The sequence below is a fragment of the Cucumis melo genome, chromosome 7 (genome assembly GCF_025177605.1).
Source record: "Cucumis melo cultivar AY chromosome 7, USDA_Cmelo_AY_1.0, whole genome shotgun sequence".
NCBI lineage: Eukaryota > Viridiplantae > Streptophyta > Magnoliopsida > Cucurbitales > Cucurbitaceae > Cucumis > Cucumis melo.
In genome coordinates, this window is record NC_066863.1 from 10,829,296 (window position 1) to 10,846,848 (window position 17,553).

Genomic DNA, 17,553 nt, shown 5'->3' on the forward strand with positions numbered 1-17,553 from the left:
GCCTCCTTGGAAGTGTATGAAAGCACCATTCACTTTTCTATCTTTACTCATCCCTGGTCCAAGGTCTCTTGACAAAGAAATTGATATTTACTTACAACCATTGATAGATGAGTTAAATGAGTTGTGGGTGGATGGTATTCAAACGTACGATAGTTTGAATGCTTCTTTCTTCCAACTCCGAGCTGCACTGTTGTGGACAATAAATGATTTTCCAGCTTATGGTGATTTATCTGGTTGGAGGACAAAAGGTTATAAAGCATGCTCGGTTTGCAATGTTGATACAAGCTCAAAGGGACTAAAGAGCAAAATTTGTTATATGGGACATCGTAGATATCTACCTCTAACACATGCATGGCGTAAAAGTAGGCAACATGATGGAAAACAAGAATTACGAGCAAGCCCAAATATTTTATCTGGACAAGATATTATAAATCATTTGAATTCTATAAGTTTTCCACTGTTGAGAAAGAATCCTACAAGACGTCACATCAAACTAAAAGGGACAAATTGTGAGCACAATTGGACTAAAAAAACATTTTTTTTCAATCTTCCTTATTGGCAAAACCATAAACTACGTCATAAACTAGATGTGATGCATATTGAGAAAAATATTTGTGATAACTTGGTAGGTACGATATTGAACATTGATGGAAAGACTAAAGACACCATTAAAGCTCGTGAGGATCTATCTAACTTGAAAATAAGAAAGGAACTTCACATACAAGAGATTGGAAATAAACGTGTAAAGCCTCATACTTCCTACGCGTTAACTGCTGCTTAAAAAGTTAACTTTTGTACGTTCTTGAAGTCTGTGAAGTTTCCAGATGGTTTTGCATCCAACATATCTCGTTGTGTTAATTTGAAGGAAGGCAAAATATATGGTTTAAAGAGCCATGATTGTCATGTTTTATTACAAAGACTTCTCCCAATCGGCATTCGACCATATCTACGTAAGGACATTTCTACTACTATATCAGAGTTGTCAAATTTCTTACATGCTCTATGTAAAAAAACTTTGAGCGTATCAGAACTAGACAAAATGCAAGGTGATATAGTACTCATCTTATGTAAGTTGGAAAAGATCTTCCCACCAGCTTTTTTTGACGTGATGGTCCATTTAGTTGTCCATTTGCCGTGGGAAGCAAGAATTGTTGGACCTGTTGGATATAGTTGGATGTATCCAATCGAAAGGTATGTGAATTCTTTATTGCTATTACTTTTATGATGTACGATTCCGACATATATAATTTCGTTCATGTTGTCTCAGGAGTTTGCGTTATTTGAAACAATATGTTAGAAATAAAGCTCAACCTGAGGGTTCAATTGTAGAAGCTTATGTTATAAATGAATCCTTGAACTTTTGTTCTATGTATTTACGTGGCATTGAAACATGGCTTAATAGAGGGGATCGAAATAATGATGACATTGATGATGAGGAGATCAACAATTGTGGTCTATCAATTTTCTCTCAACAAATAAGGTGGTTAGGTGGTGCCATATTTCGACAACTAACCCCTGATGAGTTAGAGAAATCACATTGGTATATTCTAAACAACTGTGATGAAGCGGAACCTTATCTCCAATACATATCGCTTTGCTTAAATTCATTTTTAATATTTTAAATATGACTAAAAGGTTACACGAACTTGCAAAACATAGGGAACATATGAGGATCCTTAAGTCGAGTAATGGAAATGGTGATTTGTATAAGAGACAACAATTAGAATTCCTTACTTGGTTCAAAGTAAAGGTATGTCTTTTTTTTGTGGTTGTCCTTGGGTTATACAATTTTTTGTTACATTAACAATGCCTTTTTTATTAGGCCCAAAGGTTGCATTGTGATAAATTCATATCCGATGATTTGTATACCCTTGCTTGTGGTCCGAGTGATTGTGCTCGCTCTTATAGCTGGTGTATAGCAAATGGAGTTCGATTTCACACTAAAGATCGTGATAGTCGTCGACCACTCAGAATAGTGGAGTAATGGTGCCAGGTGGTGATGAAACAGGACAAATATTTTTCTATGGCGAACTACATGAAATTATAAGGCTACAATACATTTGCATGAAGGCAGTTGTGCTTTTTAAGTGTGAATGGTATGATACTAGTTTGAGGAAGAATAGAATTAACTTACGTGATGGCTTTATATCAATAAATACTCGTAACCGATGGTACAAAGATGAGCCTTTCATCCTTGTAAGTCAAGCAGCACAAGTCTTCTACGTAGATGATTACAAACTTGGTCAAGATTGGAAAATAGTTCAACAAATTCAACCAATACATGTGTGGGATATTCCAAAAATAGAAAGTAATGAACTAGAAATAACATCGAATGAAACCATATCTACATGTTATCCTAAAGTTGAACATAACCTAGATTCACAAACTTTTAATAGAGAAGATGTTGAACCTTCGATCAATGGAGACCAAGAAGACATTATTGCACAAAGTAATGAAGAAGCCTCAACCGATGAAGCATTGGTTGATGAAGAAGATTTTGATTCAAATAATTCTAGCGATGAGTCAATGAGTGATGAAGATTGTGATGGCTACTAACTTTTAGTCATACTACACCAAGGTTATACATAGCTAACTATGATTTTATTTATGCATCTATTTGAATTGTACATTATTTGTTCACTTACTTTAATGTTTATAATTATATTTATGTAAAACATTTTTTAGGATGTCGTCAAGAAATTTGAACCAGGAAATCGTAGTAGGTCATCTTCAAATGTGAATGAAGCAAACAATTCTAATCAAAATAGTATTGGTGAGCAAGAGGTGGTGTCCATAGATTCAGACATTCAAAGTATGTATTCATTTCTATGTTAAATCTTCTAGTTTTCTTTCAACATTAGATGTATTAATATTAATATTTCTTATGTACGTTATAGTACAAAAACAAAAGGCCGAGGAGCAACTAGAAGGGTTGGACTTGAGAAATATGTCCAAACAAATGGTCCCATTCAAATTAGAATTGACTTTGAAGATAGAAAACCAATTTGTAAGGACCCCTCCAAGTTAAACTCTCAAAATGGAAAAGAGGTACGAGCGGTAGTACCACTTGAATGTGAACATTGGTCAGATGTATCGAAAGAGGTGAAAAGGGAGATAGTAGATAGACTTTCGGTAAGCTATTTAAGTTTAGTTTTAAGGAAATACTATGTAATTTGTTCTAGACCAAGTATAAACTAATTTGTTTTATTTCTTAATGCTAGAATTACTTCATTCTAGACTTAAATGAACCTTTGGTACAAGATTATCTTGAACATGAGATGAGCGTGTTGTATAGAGACTTTCGTTGTTCACTACATAAAAGCTACAAAAAGTATGACTCTCCAGCTGAAGCACGAAAACACCATGACAAACAAGTGGCACGAGATTTAGATTGGGCTCGTTTATGTGATCGATGGGAACGAGAAGACTTTAAGAGTAGATCTGAAGCAAATACTAAGGCACGATCTAAACTTTCATTCACCCATCGAGGTGGAACTTCAACATTTTTACGCCATAAGCAGAAAATGGTACGACAATTATTTTTGTATTGTAGTTATAAATACTTTTTATATTTATAATTTTGGTTGTCACGTGTAGAAAGAAGAGGGTAAGGAAGTAAGTGAGATTGAATTATTTCAATTCACGCATTCCAATGAGAAGAATGGGTGAGTGAATGAGGCAAAAGCGAAATATGTAAGTAAAGTTATATGTTCATTGTTGAATTTTTTCTTAACCTATAATGGATTGATACTATTATGTAATTATGGTGTAGGATGAGATGGTGGAATTAAAAACAACTTCATCACAAGAAGGGAGTGAACCTCTTCTAGAAAGGAAAATATGTGAATGAGTATTGGGTTATTTTTCCACCAGTAGACTTGCTTTAAGTTCTGGTACATATTCGTACTGCCAGGATGCATAAAGAATGGGGAACTATGGGCATCAGTCAAAAGCTCAGTCTTAACTGCACGATCTGCCGGGACGCATAAACGCCTCTCAAACATAAGTCCATCATCAGAGGATATAAAAAACTCCTCATCCCGCCTTGCTTCTACCAGGCGACGCTTCTTAACCAAATATGGATCATTTAGCTAAGCAACAATAATCCTCTATCTTAAAGTCGGCTGCACTGACAACTGAGCCAACTGCGAGGTAACTTCTTCTACTGAAACAGCAATCTCAGCTCTCTCAAAATCTCTAAGCAAATGAGCTTGCTTGGTGATAAGCGCTGCTGAATGTGACACCTTCTCACTAAGCGCATCAGCTACCACATTCGCCTTACCTGAGTGATACAGAATTTCGCTGTCATAATCCTTTACTAACTCAAGCCATCTTCTCTATCTCATGTTCAACTCCTTCTGGGTGAATAAGTATTTCAGGCTCTTATAGTCAGTAAAAATTTGTATCTTCTCACCATACAAGTAGTGTCTCCATATCTTCAATGCAAAAACCATTGCTGCCAATTCTAGATCATGGGCAGGGTAGTTCTGCTCATGACTCTTCAACTGATGAGAGACATAAGCAACTACCTTACCTTGCTGCATCAAAACACAACCTAGTCCCTTCTTCGAGGCATCATTGTAAATCACAAAACTTCCAGACCCATCTGACACTGTAAGGATTGGTGCAGTCATAAGCTTCTGCTTAAGCTCCTAGAAACTATTCTCACATGTTGGGTTGCAAACAAAAGGAGTCCCCTTCCTGGTCAACTGAGTCAACAGACTGGCTATACGAGAGAAATCTTCCACGAACCTTCTATAATAATCTACTAAACCCAGGACACTACGAACTTCACTCACTGTAGATGGTCGAGGTCAACTAGTAACAACTTAAATCTTCACTAGGTCTACCGAAACTCCCTCACTGGATACTACATGCCCAATAAAAGACACCTTCTTCAGCCAGAACTCGCACTTAGAAAACTTAGCATATAGCTTATTGGCTCGAAGAGTCTTCAAAACCTGATGCAAATGCTCCTCATCCTCAGCCTCTGTCTTCGAGTAAACCAAGACGTCATCGATAAAAATTATAACAAAAGTGTCTAAGAAATCCTTAAACACCCTGTTCATCAGATCCATAAACACAGTAGAAGCATTAGTCTAGCGAAAAGACATTACAATGAACTCGTAATGTCCATATCTAGAACGAAAAGAAGTCTTAGGAATACCACTGTTTCTAATCCTCAGCTGGTGATAGCCTGAACATAAATTAATCTTAGAGAAAACAGTGGCTCCTTACAACTGATCAAACAAGTCGTCAATCTTGGGCAAAGGATAGCGGTTCTTGACCGTCACCTTATTCAGCTCTCTGTAATCAATGCAAAGGCGCATCGATCCATCTTTCTTCTTCACAAACAGTACTGGTGCTCCCCAAGGTGACACACTAGGTCGAATAAAACCCTTGTCTAACAACTCCTACAACTAGACCTTAAATTCTTTTAGCTCTGCTCAGGCCATTATGTAAGGAGCTCTAGATATTGGAGAAATGCCTGGCTCCAGCTCAATAGTAAAATCAATCTCCCTAGGAGGTGGAAGTCCAGGAAGCTCATCAGGAAAAACGTCGGAGTATTCTCTCACCACATATTCAGATGACGAGGAAACTTTTGGCTCTCTAGTATCTACTACGCTGTCCAAGACACCCTAAGTACCCTGGTTGAGTAGCTTATTGCCTTTCATGGCTGAGATAACTTTGGATAGGACCACAATCCCTGCCCCTTTAAACTTGAAACTAGCCGCTGAAGGAGGGTTAAAAACTACCTCCTTGCGGGAACAGTCTATACTTGCATGGTTGGCAAACAACCAATCCATGCCTAGAATTACATCAAAATCTCGCATATCTAAAACTAGCAAAGTTACATCTAACACATGGTTTACTATCTCTACTTGACATGCCTTTATCTTATCTTTAGACAACATAACTTCGCTTGATGGAGTAGAAACAGATAGTATACTATCCAATGGTTCTACTTCTAAACAAATTTGCCGAACAAAAAACTGAGGATATGAAAAAATGGGATGACCTAAAGTGAAACAACACAAATGCGAAGTGCTCTAAGATTGAGAGCGTATCTGTCACCACAATACTAGCTTGCTCGGCCTCCTGACGAGTAGTGGCAAAACCTCTTCCTACTATGAAGTGGGAGTCTGGTTCGACGTAGTCTTAAGCAATTTTTTAGGACAGAAGTCAGTTGTATGCCCTGGTTCCTTGTATCTGAAACTCACTCCACTGCATGCCAAATAACGACCTCCATGAGATCTCCCACAGCTACGACAAGCAGGTAGATCTCCCAAAGTCTTTCCTACAACAGCAAGCTCCTGACGATGCCGCTGAAAAAGACCTCCTAACCTTAGGTTCCTCTACGGCGCTATAGCAGGCTGCAACTCAACCTTCATTTTCTGACCTAGGGTTGACCCTCTTCCTGCAGCCTTGGACTAATTAGCTATCTCGTGCAGACTCATATCCACTACCAGGCACAGTGCATCAACATGGATGGTTGGCCTGAAGTTTCGAATGAAACTTTAGAGGTCTAGTCTGAGACCCCTAACGAACTTCTCGGTCCTGACAGACTCATCCATCACTACTTTGAGAGCAAAACGGGATACCATGTCGAATTCTGCGTCATACTGCTCCACATTCATTTTGCCTTGCTCCAGGTTCAGGAACTCTTGCTGCTTAGCATACCTCAGGTTGGTAGAGAAGAATTTAGCATAGAAGCTCTCCTTGAACTGCTCCTAGGTTATCTTGTTTACATCACCACCCAGCATCCTCTCAGCAGTCTCTCACCAGGCGGTACCTCTATCTTCCAAGAAGAAAATTGCGTAATGAACCTTCTGGTCATTAGTGCACTTAATGTACCAGAAGATTGTCTCTATAGAAGTCAACCACATCTGAGTCTTGGTGAGGTTATCCATGGACCCATCAAATGTCTTAGGATTGTACTTCCTAAAGTCTCTTAGAGGGTTGGCCTCCGTTGATAGTTGGTTTGACACGACCTGAGATTCCACCGAGGCTGGAGGAGAGGCAGTCTGGGTCTACTGGGCAGCATGAAACAGTGCTAAAGCATCTCTCAGCATATCTTGATATATTTGCTTCAGGGCAGCGAGATCTGCTTAAGTGACAAGTGCGGTAGGGTTGGCTGTTTACACAGTAGGCTGCTCTTCAGGTTGGGTACGTCCAGCTCCTCTGCCTCCCCTACCACCTTTAGGTGCTCCTCTACGTGGCGACATTTTTCCTAAATTCCATCAGCAGAAGTGTTTTTACAATACAATCATAACATTCATACATTATCTAGTTTAATTCATGCAAGGTTAAAAACATAGCATCATCTTAACCATAAAATATACCTGACGAGTGATGAAGGACCGTATTAGCCATAAGGGTAAAAACAAAAACAAAGACTCAAATCGTCAATCACTCTACAGAACCTAAAAACTTAGGCTCTGATACTAACTGTAATGACCCAACTCCTTATACTAAGTCGAGGTCATTACTAATTAATGAATAAAATTTCTTAAATAAAAAATAAAAAATAAACCCTCAAATTACCCATTAAAATCATAAAAAATGTATGTAGAAATAATTTAAATAAAATCTTAACTCGGGCCCTATCTAATTTTAAAAGGAGAAAGTAAATAAAAACAAACTAAAAAATACTCAAATCTGAACAAATAACATAAGGCGGAAGCAAAAGTGTTCTCTATGGCTCGCCACGATCACTTCTTGTCATTCGCCAGCTTCCCTCTACACTTACCTCTACCCTTACCTGGAAAATTAAATAAGAAAGAGTGAGTATAAAAATATACTTAATAAGCGACCCACTATTAGTCCCGTTAGGTGCCTGTTAACTTACTATTAGAGTCCTAAAAAGTGGTACCCCAAAACTGGCACATTCCCGAACACGTGCAATATGTGATCCTGTACGATGAACCCAAAGGAACATCTAGGACAAACTGGTCTTTAGTGTACCCGAAAGAAACACTAAGACAATCCTGTTGTGAGTGATCCTATTGAATCACTCATAATTATGGCTATGTCATACTGGACTGGTGATCCCGTCAGACTACACGGTCATAAAAAGGTGGTGATCTCGAGGGACACCCATGTGGGTACGACTCAAATAGATAAAGATAATAGTACACCCTATCCATAGCATAAACATATCATCACATCATCATAAACATGGCATAAGAATCAATCATAGCATTCGTGTTCAAATATTATCATCATAACATATCTCAAACGGATCTGTCAGTCATCATAATCATGGAACATTCCTGACTACCAATCACCATACACATGATCATATTATGCATACCAGCTACATCAAAGCATAATAGAAGAATTTCATGCAAGCTCTCGCTTCAATACGAAGGTCTAGTATGAGAATCTCTTACCTGGAGATGAGCTCAAACCAAAATTATCCTAACAGTCACAGTCAAGCTTCGCAATAGTCAAGTCCTAAACACAAGGGAACCCAATAGTTAAAATTAATAAATTAGTTAACAGTTGCTTAAGGATCAAATTCAAATTATTTCAACTTACCAAAAGTTAAAGATGAATCCAAATTTATCCTTGGTTTAGGAAAATTCTACAGTACAACTCTCAATTGATTTATCATGAAAAATAATTCAATTAAATTATTTAGGGTCCAAAATTGATCTTTGTTGAGAACCAACCAAAGCCCAATCAAAACTTACCAAATAAAATAGGTGAAAATGGTAGAAAATTAAGCTTGGCGACTCGTATGGCTTGGAAGACAGGAGTCGACTCGGCTAAGGTAGGGAAAAAAGCTCAGGTAGATAGCTACACACGTACAGACGGCTCGACTAAAGTCGTATGCAACTCGGCTTGGTTCATAAAGGGATGGCTCGAGCGACTAAAATGGCTCACTAAGGGTCAACTCGGATGAAACAACAACCGGCTGTGACGGCTGACGACGGATGAGACGACTCAGAGATGGAGATGGATAGAGACAGAGATGCTGACGAGCGGACAAAGATGGCTTAGGTGAGGGTCAAGCGATCGAATCTTGCGTACGGGTTTGGTGAACGCAGCTCGGGTTAGACTGACGATCAACTGACGAAATGGCTCAAGCGGTGGATGCGACGGTGATCTGCGGCGAGCGACTGACACAGCTGGCTTCGAACAACGACTATCGGAGGAGGCACGACAGAACGCGATGCATGGACGGCTTAAGACGAGCGGCTAGGCTTGCGATGGAAACCACGACAGCAACGGCGATTGGCTGTTGAACGGAGGCAGAGGACATGTGTGGCGAAGGTTGGTCGAAAAAGATGGAGGTGGTGGCGGCGGCTTTCTAGGGTTTTTAGGGCTATGGTTTTCTTTTTTTTTTTCTTTTTTCTCAATGAAGGAGATGACACATGTAACGCCCCAAAATTTTCAAGGTAAATTTTACCATTTTATGTAAATTTTCGGGAATTTAAAATTTTGGTGTTAATTTTTGGTTGGTTTTGAAGAGGGAAGAAAAAGAAATTCAAGGATATGATTTTTTTTAATATAATCTAGTGTAAATTAATATAATAATAATATAATATTAATTATATTATTATTATTATTAAATATTATTATTATTATTATTATTTAATATATATATATGTGTATATATATAAATTTTTTTAAAACCCTAGACACGCGCGCGCGTCGCCCCCCTCCCCCCCCGGTCCATCGTCTTCCTCTTTCGCGACTGGCGTCCTCTTTTCCTTCTTCCTTCCTCGCCCGACCGTCGCCCGTCACAGCCCCACCTTATTTTCCGTCAGCGCCAGCAGCCGTCTCTGCCTCGGTCGTCTCTACCTTAGTCGAACGTCGTTAGCGGCGTGCGACAACTCCTTTGTTTTTCGGTTCCCTTCCGGCATTGGCCCCCAGATCCGCCAAGTCCGGCGACAGCCGTCGACACCCTTGTGGTGTCGCCGGGGTTGTTATCCTCTCTCTGTATGCCGTCTGACACGACCTAGAAGGACCCGAGCGGAGTCATGGGAAGTCTCCACCATCTCCAATCGTTTCCGTAGCCGTCGTCGTCGTCGGGTCTTCTTCTCCCCCTTCAACCCGTTTCGTGCGGCACCCATACCCGAGCCAACCAAGCTGACTCGACCCGAGCATTCTTCTCTTTCAATCCAAACCGTACCTGAGCCGTGAATCCAAGCCAAGCCAAAAACCGAGTCGAGCCGCAAGCCGCAAGCCAAGCCGGGTCGAGCCGAAAATCGAGCTGAGCTGCGAGTTGAGCCGAGCTGCGAGACGCGAGCCAAGCTGAGCCGAGCCTAGCCGAGAACCGAGCCGAGCCGCAAGTCGAGCGAGCAGCGATCCAAGCCGAGCCGAGCTGCGATCCAAGCCGAGTCGAGCCGCGAACTTACCAACCCAAGCCGCGAGCCGAGCCGAGCCGGTCATCTCCAAGCCAAGTTGAGCTCCCTGTTCACCGAACCACCTGAGCCTTCTTCCCTCCACCTCGGGTCACGGTGATCCTTCAGTAAGGATTATTTTGGTAAGTTTCCCAATGTTGCTATAACCGATTCGAGTTTAAATATTGGAGTAAGACATGGTCCTACCTTTCGTTCCTTGAAGGTATTAGAGAGTTGACGTTCAAGTTCTCGGGTTCCACGACAGGCTTATTTGGAGATAGCTATCTTTACTCTGGTAAGCCGACGAATGTTGTTTGAACGATTTAAAAAGTGGCTTTTACTAGTGTCATCGTTTAAACCCTTATGATTTTCGTTTAGGTGGATTCGTTGGGCGTGGACTCGATCAAGGGGCATAACCAAGTTTCAAGTAATGGATTTCTTACTACTGGGCCTCGGATCGAGGCTAGAAACGTAGTAATCCACAGGGGATTATACGTTAGTAACTGCACTGAATGAATTGACGCATGTTTGACTAATACATATCACTTGTATGCTCTTGTCTGATTAAAGGTAGCGTGACCGCTAGTTGTAGCTTGTGTGCCATCGTGTGTAATGAGTTGTTTACGGATAGACATCGATGCCCGGATGTTCTATGTATTGTAGTTATGTTGGTGGGCTACGTTGTGAACTGGAATTGTATGTCGGTGGACTTTAAAGTCTTAATGTTAGATATGTGGTAGTCTATTGTTCGGATATTGGTTATGGAGTTACGTCGTGGAAGGACTAAGAGTTTGATTCTAATTTGACTAGTTGACTGGATCTAAAGAATGTCACAATGATGTGTGAATTGGATATGCATATAGCAACTGAGGATATAGTTGTTTAAACCTATACTTTCTGACTAGCGAAGCCTATGACAAAATTTTTAGTATGAACGTTGTCGGAGTGTGACTGTTGTAGACGGTTTAGTATGGACTGAGGGGTAACGGTTAGCTTCATCTATGGGGTAGTGTACCTTACTGATATGTGCATCCTTCGGGATCACTAGACTGATATGTGCATCCTTCGGGATCACTAAACTGATAGGGGTATCCTTCGGGATCACTAGACTGATACGTGCATCCTTCGGGATCACGAGACTGATGTGTGCGTTCTACGGAACCACTAGACTGTTTATGTAGGGTACCCCTGAATAGGAAGTTAACTGTTATTCCCTAACAGGGCCAGTAGTGGGTCCCTTACTGGGTATATCTTATACTCACCTTTTTTCCTTTTTAACATTTCAGGTAAGGGTACAGCGAGGGGCAGACCGACGAGATGCAAGAAGGATGCGTGAAGGCCATATGGACACGTATGGTTTTCTTTATGCTTTCGCTGATGTATTTTTGTTACTCGTTATTTTCATTGTCAGATCGAGTCAGGTTAGAATATTTGGTTTGTGATTTTGTGTTTGATGATTTGAGCACTGGATTTTGGAACTCTCGTGAATGTGATTTAAAATAGAGCTCGAAGCTGCTTTTGTAATATTTTAAAACGTTTTTAATGAATCGTAACCGGTCCTTTATGAGTTTGTGTGTTTTATGGTCGAGTCTTAGTACTATGTAGTGACCTCAGCTTAGTCCGGAAAGTTGGGTCATTACAACACAACTCCCCATGCCAATTTAAACAAAATAATAATAATATTTTATTTTTAACTTATCATTTTTCTTTTCCTTCTCTTCCCAAATAAACCAACCATATCTATTATCTATAGGGGTCTTTTCAAAAATATAAAAAAAACGACAAAATATTTACACTCTATAGAATAATTCCGAAACTAAAAAAAGCACAAATGCCAACCGTGTAAAATACCAAAAATGCCCCGTCAACCAGGTCATCAACAACGCTAACCTAATATATTTGCGATCGTTTAGATTTGGTTCTTGATCGTTTAGATATGGCTACAATTTATACGCGATCATTTAGATAATGGTTACAATCCGATCGTTTAGATATTGCTATAATTTATACGCGATCGTTTAGATATGACTACAGTTTATACGCGATCGTTTAAATATAGCTACAACGCGATCGTTTAGATATGGCTACAACGCGATCGTTTAGATATGGCTACAATTTATACGCGATCGTTTAGATTTGGCTACAACTACAATTTATACGCGATCGTTTAGATATAGCTATAATTTATACCCAATCGTTTAGATATGGATTTTTCAATTCGATCGTTTAATTTTGTTACACGTTAAGGGACCCACTACTGGGCCCGTTAGGGGACAACAGTTAACTTCCTATTCGGGGGTACCCTACATAACAGTCTAGTGCTCCCGAAGGATGCACATATCAGTCTAGTGCTCCCGAAGGATGCACATATCAGTCTAGTGCTCCCGAAGGATGCACATATCAGTCTAGTGCTCCCGAAGGATGCATATATCAGTCTGGTGCTCCCGAAGGACGCACATATCAGTCTAGTGCTCCCGAAGGACGCACATATCTGTAAGGCACACTACCCCATAGATGAAGCTAACCGTTACCCCTCAGTCCAAACTAAACTGTCTACATCAGTCACATCCCAACGGCATTCATATAACAGTCCCGCCATAGGCTTTGTCAGTCAGATAGTATAGGCTTAAACATCTACACCCTCAGTTGCTATATGCATTACCGATTCGCACACCAATAGGGAAAACCCTAGGTCCAATCGACTAACCAAACAAAATCGGACTCACTGTCCATCCCCGTCCAAATTCCATGAACCACATCCAGACCAGTGTTTCACTACATACTGAACCGTAACTTCAAGGTCCATCAACATAAAACCTCAATCCACAACTCGCAGTCACAGTATATTTACATCAGACAAATATAATAACAGTACTTAACAGTCAACACGCATACAGTTATTCAGTACAGTCACTAACGTGTAATCCCCTGTGGATTACTACGTTTTCAGTCTGGATTCGGGGTCCAGTAGTAAGAAAACCCTTACCTGAAACTCGGTTATGCCCCTCGATCGAAATCCACGCTCGACAGATCTACCTAACGAAACACGAAAGTTTTAGTTGGTGACTTTAGTAGCAGTTGGTTTAAAAGGTTATCCGTTGACTTACCCCAAGGAAAGGAAGCTATCTCCAACCAGGTCTGCCGCGGAACCCGAGAACTTAAGCGTCAACTCTGTACTACCTTCAAGGGAGAAAAGTAGGGCCATATCTTAATCCAACATTCAAACTCGAATCGGACGGGGTAACATTAGGGAATTCATCAAAACAATCCTTTTCGAAGACTCACCGTGAACCGAAGTGGAGGAAGGAAGGCTTAGGTGGCTCGGCTCGGCTCGGCTTGGACTCGGCTCGGCTCGGCTCGGCTCGGCTCGGCTCGGCTTGGTTCTCGGCTCGGCTCGGCTTGCTCGGCTCACGGCTCGGCTCGCGGCTCGGCTCACTCGGCTCGCGGCTCGCTCGGCTTGGGGCTCGGCTCGGACAAGGATGGCAGCTCGGGTACGGCTCGCGGTCACCTCGGCGGCGCGCGACGACAGACACAACAACCCGGCGATGGCGGCGACGGTCTTTGGCTTACCCCGAACTTTATGAGTTGCACCGGACGTCACGGAGGAGGAGTCGTTGCTGGTGGTAGAGACAGAGACGGCCGGCGGTGGTGGAAACGAAGAGAGAGAGGTGGAGAAGCGCCGGCCGATGGAAGCGAAACGGAAAAGGGATGGAGGCCGCGGCGAACGTGCTTCTGCTGTCGTCGGTGAGGGGCTGTAAAGAAGAAGAAGAAGGAGAAGAAAAAGAAGGAGAGATGGTGGTGATGGTGGCGCTGAAACGGAAATGAAGAGGGAGGAAGAGAGGCCGTCGGAAAGAAAAAGAGAAGAAGAACTTGGGGCGGTGGCGCGGCGGAAGGAGGAAACGGAAGAGAAAAGAAAAAATTTCGACGCGGGGGGGGGGGGGGGGGGGGGGGGTAGGCGGCGCGAAATTAGGGTTTGGTTTTAAAAAAAAAATTATTATATATATATATATATATATAATTCTTAATAATTATATAATATTAATAATTTAAATTATATAATAATATATATATTAAATATAAATAATAATAATAATAATAATATATTAATAATATTAATATTAAATAAATAATAATTTATTATATTTCTATAATATTAATTAATAATAATAATTATAATAATATTTCTATATATTTTTAGAAATAATAATATTTCTATAATATTAATTAATAATAATAATTATAATATTAATATTATAACAAATAAAATAAATATTAATAATAATAATATAATTAATATTATATTATTATTATATCAACTTGCACTTTACGTAAAACGAGGAAAATTTTACCTTAAATTTTCGGAGCGTTACATCAAGTGGAAGCTTTAACTTTCCCCCTTTGCCCCCGTTCTTTTATTTTCTTTAGTTGTCTTCTTGTAAATGCAAGAATTTGTGTAATAGTAATGAGAATGTTCTTATTCTGGTGTGACTGCTCTTGAATTTCATTTTGTACTGTTTACGCATCCTTTACTATGCGCTTACATCATCACAATAAGAATAAATTTTTTTATGTGCGTGCGGTTGAACTTAAAGTTTACTTTAAGCTGCCTACATACTCTTTTTATAACATAAGGATCAAGTCATAACGTAGTTCAACTTGATGTTTTTTTTTTGGACTGAACTTAAAGTTTCTCTTAAGCTGCCTACGCATCCTTTACTTTAGTTGTCTTCTTTGCCCCCATTGCCCCCATTCTTTTCTTTTTTCTATAGTTGTCTTCTTGTAAATGCAAGAATTTGCGTAATAGCAATGAGAATGTTCTTATTCTAGTGTGACTGCTCTTGAATTTCATTTTGTACTGTTTACGCATCCTTTACTATGCGCTTACATCATCACAATAAGAATAAATTTTTTTATGTGCGTGCGGTTGAACTTAAAGTTTACTTTAAGCTGCCTACATACTCTTTTTATAACATAAGGATCAAGTCATAACGTAGTTCAACTTGATGTTTTTTTTTTGGACTGAACTTAAAGTTTCTCTTAAGCTGCCTACGTATCCTTTATAATATCGGAATCAAGTCAAAACGTAGTTCAACTTTTTTTTTTTTTTTTTTGCTATTCATCTCTTAAGCTCTTGTAGGCTAGGAGCATTATGAAGTTTAGGCTCTTGCGATAAGGATTTTTGCATGTTTAGTAGCTCATATTTCCATCAAGGATTTGTTCACCTTCTTCGTTTGTAGAATTGGTGTATATAATAAATCTTTGCTTCACTGTCAAGGATCCTTCTGTACTTATGTGAACAGATAGCTTCCTCTTCATGCGTGATGGGACACGACTGTGAATCTTTCCATCATTGTTGTTTTCTTCATGAAATATCTTTGTCTTCAAAATTTTCATCTACCTTTGTTGATCGTTTTTCATCTTTAGACGATAAAAAATAGATGTCGAAGGCCGATCTTTCTTCGATGTTGAGATACTTAGCCTTTTGAAAGCTAAAGTTCGAGTGGAAGTAGACGTTGGACATTGATTTTCTTCTTCTTTCGTGGCCACACTCAATCTTTGAAAGACTGAAGATCGAGTAGTTGAAGGCTTGATACGATTAAAGATAGAAGTCCTTTGCTTAATTTCATTTGAATTGTCGACTTCTTTAGAAGACACATAGTTGTTGTCGACTTCTACTATGTTGACAGTATGACATGCAGTGACTTCTAATATTTCTTTTGGATGATCCTCAAAGAAGCTTCTTGGAAAGAATTCTGTCAACGTTATCAACAGTCGAGGTCGAAGGAAGTCCTCGTCGTTTCCTTTAATAGGCCTAGGCTTTGACATCTTCTTGTTTCTTTTTCCCTTATTTTTATGAGAGATGCTTCGTTTTGAATGCTTTTGATGGAAGTGCAACTTCGTTTGAATGGGATTTGTTTGTCTCCTTTTTTGACGAGCCACGACTATCCATTCTTTGCGCTCATTGTAACGACCCAACTCCTTATACTAAGTCGTAGTCATTACTAATTAAAAAGGGTAAATAAATTTGTAAAGTTTTTTTTTAAAAAAATAGAATAAGACAAAAACCTCAAATTTTCATAAAAAAGAAAAACATAAACAAGGAAAATGTGAAATAAGTATAAAATAAAGTCCTAACTCGGGCCCTTTCTAGTTTTAAAGAAATAAAATAAAATAACCAATAAAGAATGAACTGAAAATGCAATACTAAAATCTGAATCTTGACATAAGCGGAAGCAAGCGTATCCCTATGGCCCGCTACGATCACTTCTGATCACTCGTTAGCTTGCCCTTGTTCTTACCTTTACCTCTGCCTGAAAAAAATGGAAATCGAAAGAGTGAGCATAAAAATACTCTGTAAGGGACCCACTACTAGTCCCACTAGATGTCTGTTAACTTCCTATTAGAGTCCTGAAAAGTGGTACCCCTGAACTGGCACGTCCCCGAACATGTGCAATCTGTGCCCTCGTAGGAACAAGCTTGTCTTTGGTATTTCTCAAGGGAACACCTAAGACGATCGGGCTGTGAGTGGTCCCATCGGATCACTCACGTCATGTCTATGTCAATGTCAATGTCAGACTGGTAATCCCGTCAGACTACGCAGTCATAAGTGTGAGCAACCCCATCGGGTCTCTCAACAGAAACTCCCTCATTGGACACCACATGTCCAAGAAAGGATACCTTCTTCAGCCAGAACTCACACTTGAAAAACTTGGCATACAACTTATTAGCTCGAAGAGTCTAAAAAACCTGATGCAGATGCTCCTCATACTCAACCTCAGTCTTGGAGTAAATCAAAATGTCGTCAATGAAAACTATAACAAACGTGTCTAAGAAGTCCTTAAACACCCTGTTCATCAAGTCCATGAACACCGAAGGAGCATTAGTTAAACCAAAAGACATCACGATGAACTCATAATGCCCGTATCTGGAACGAAAAGAGGTCTTAGGAATATCACCATCCCTGATCCTCAACTGGTGATAACCTGATCGTAGGTCGATCTTAGAAAAGATGGTGGCTCCTTGCAACTAATCGAACAAATCATCATTCCTGGGCAAGGGGTAGCGGTTCTTGACTGTCACCTTGTTCAGCTCCCTATAGTCAATGCAAAGGTGCATCGACCCATCCTTTTTCTTCACAAACAACACTGGTGCTCCCCAAGGTGACACACTGGGTCAGATGAAACCCTTGTCCAGCAACTCC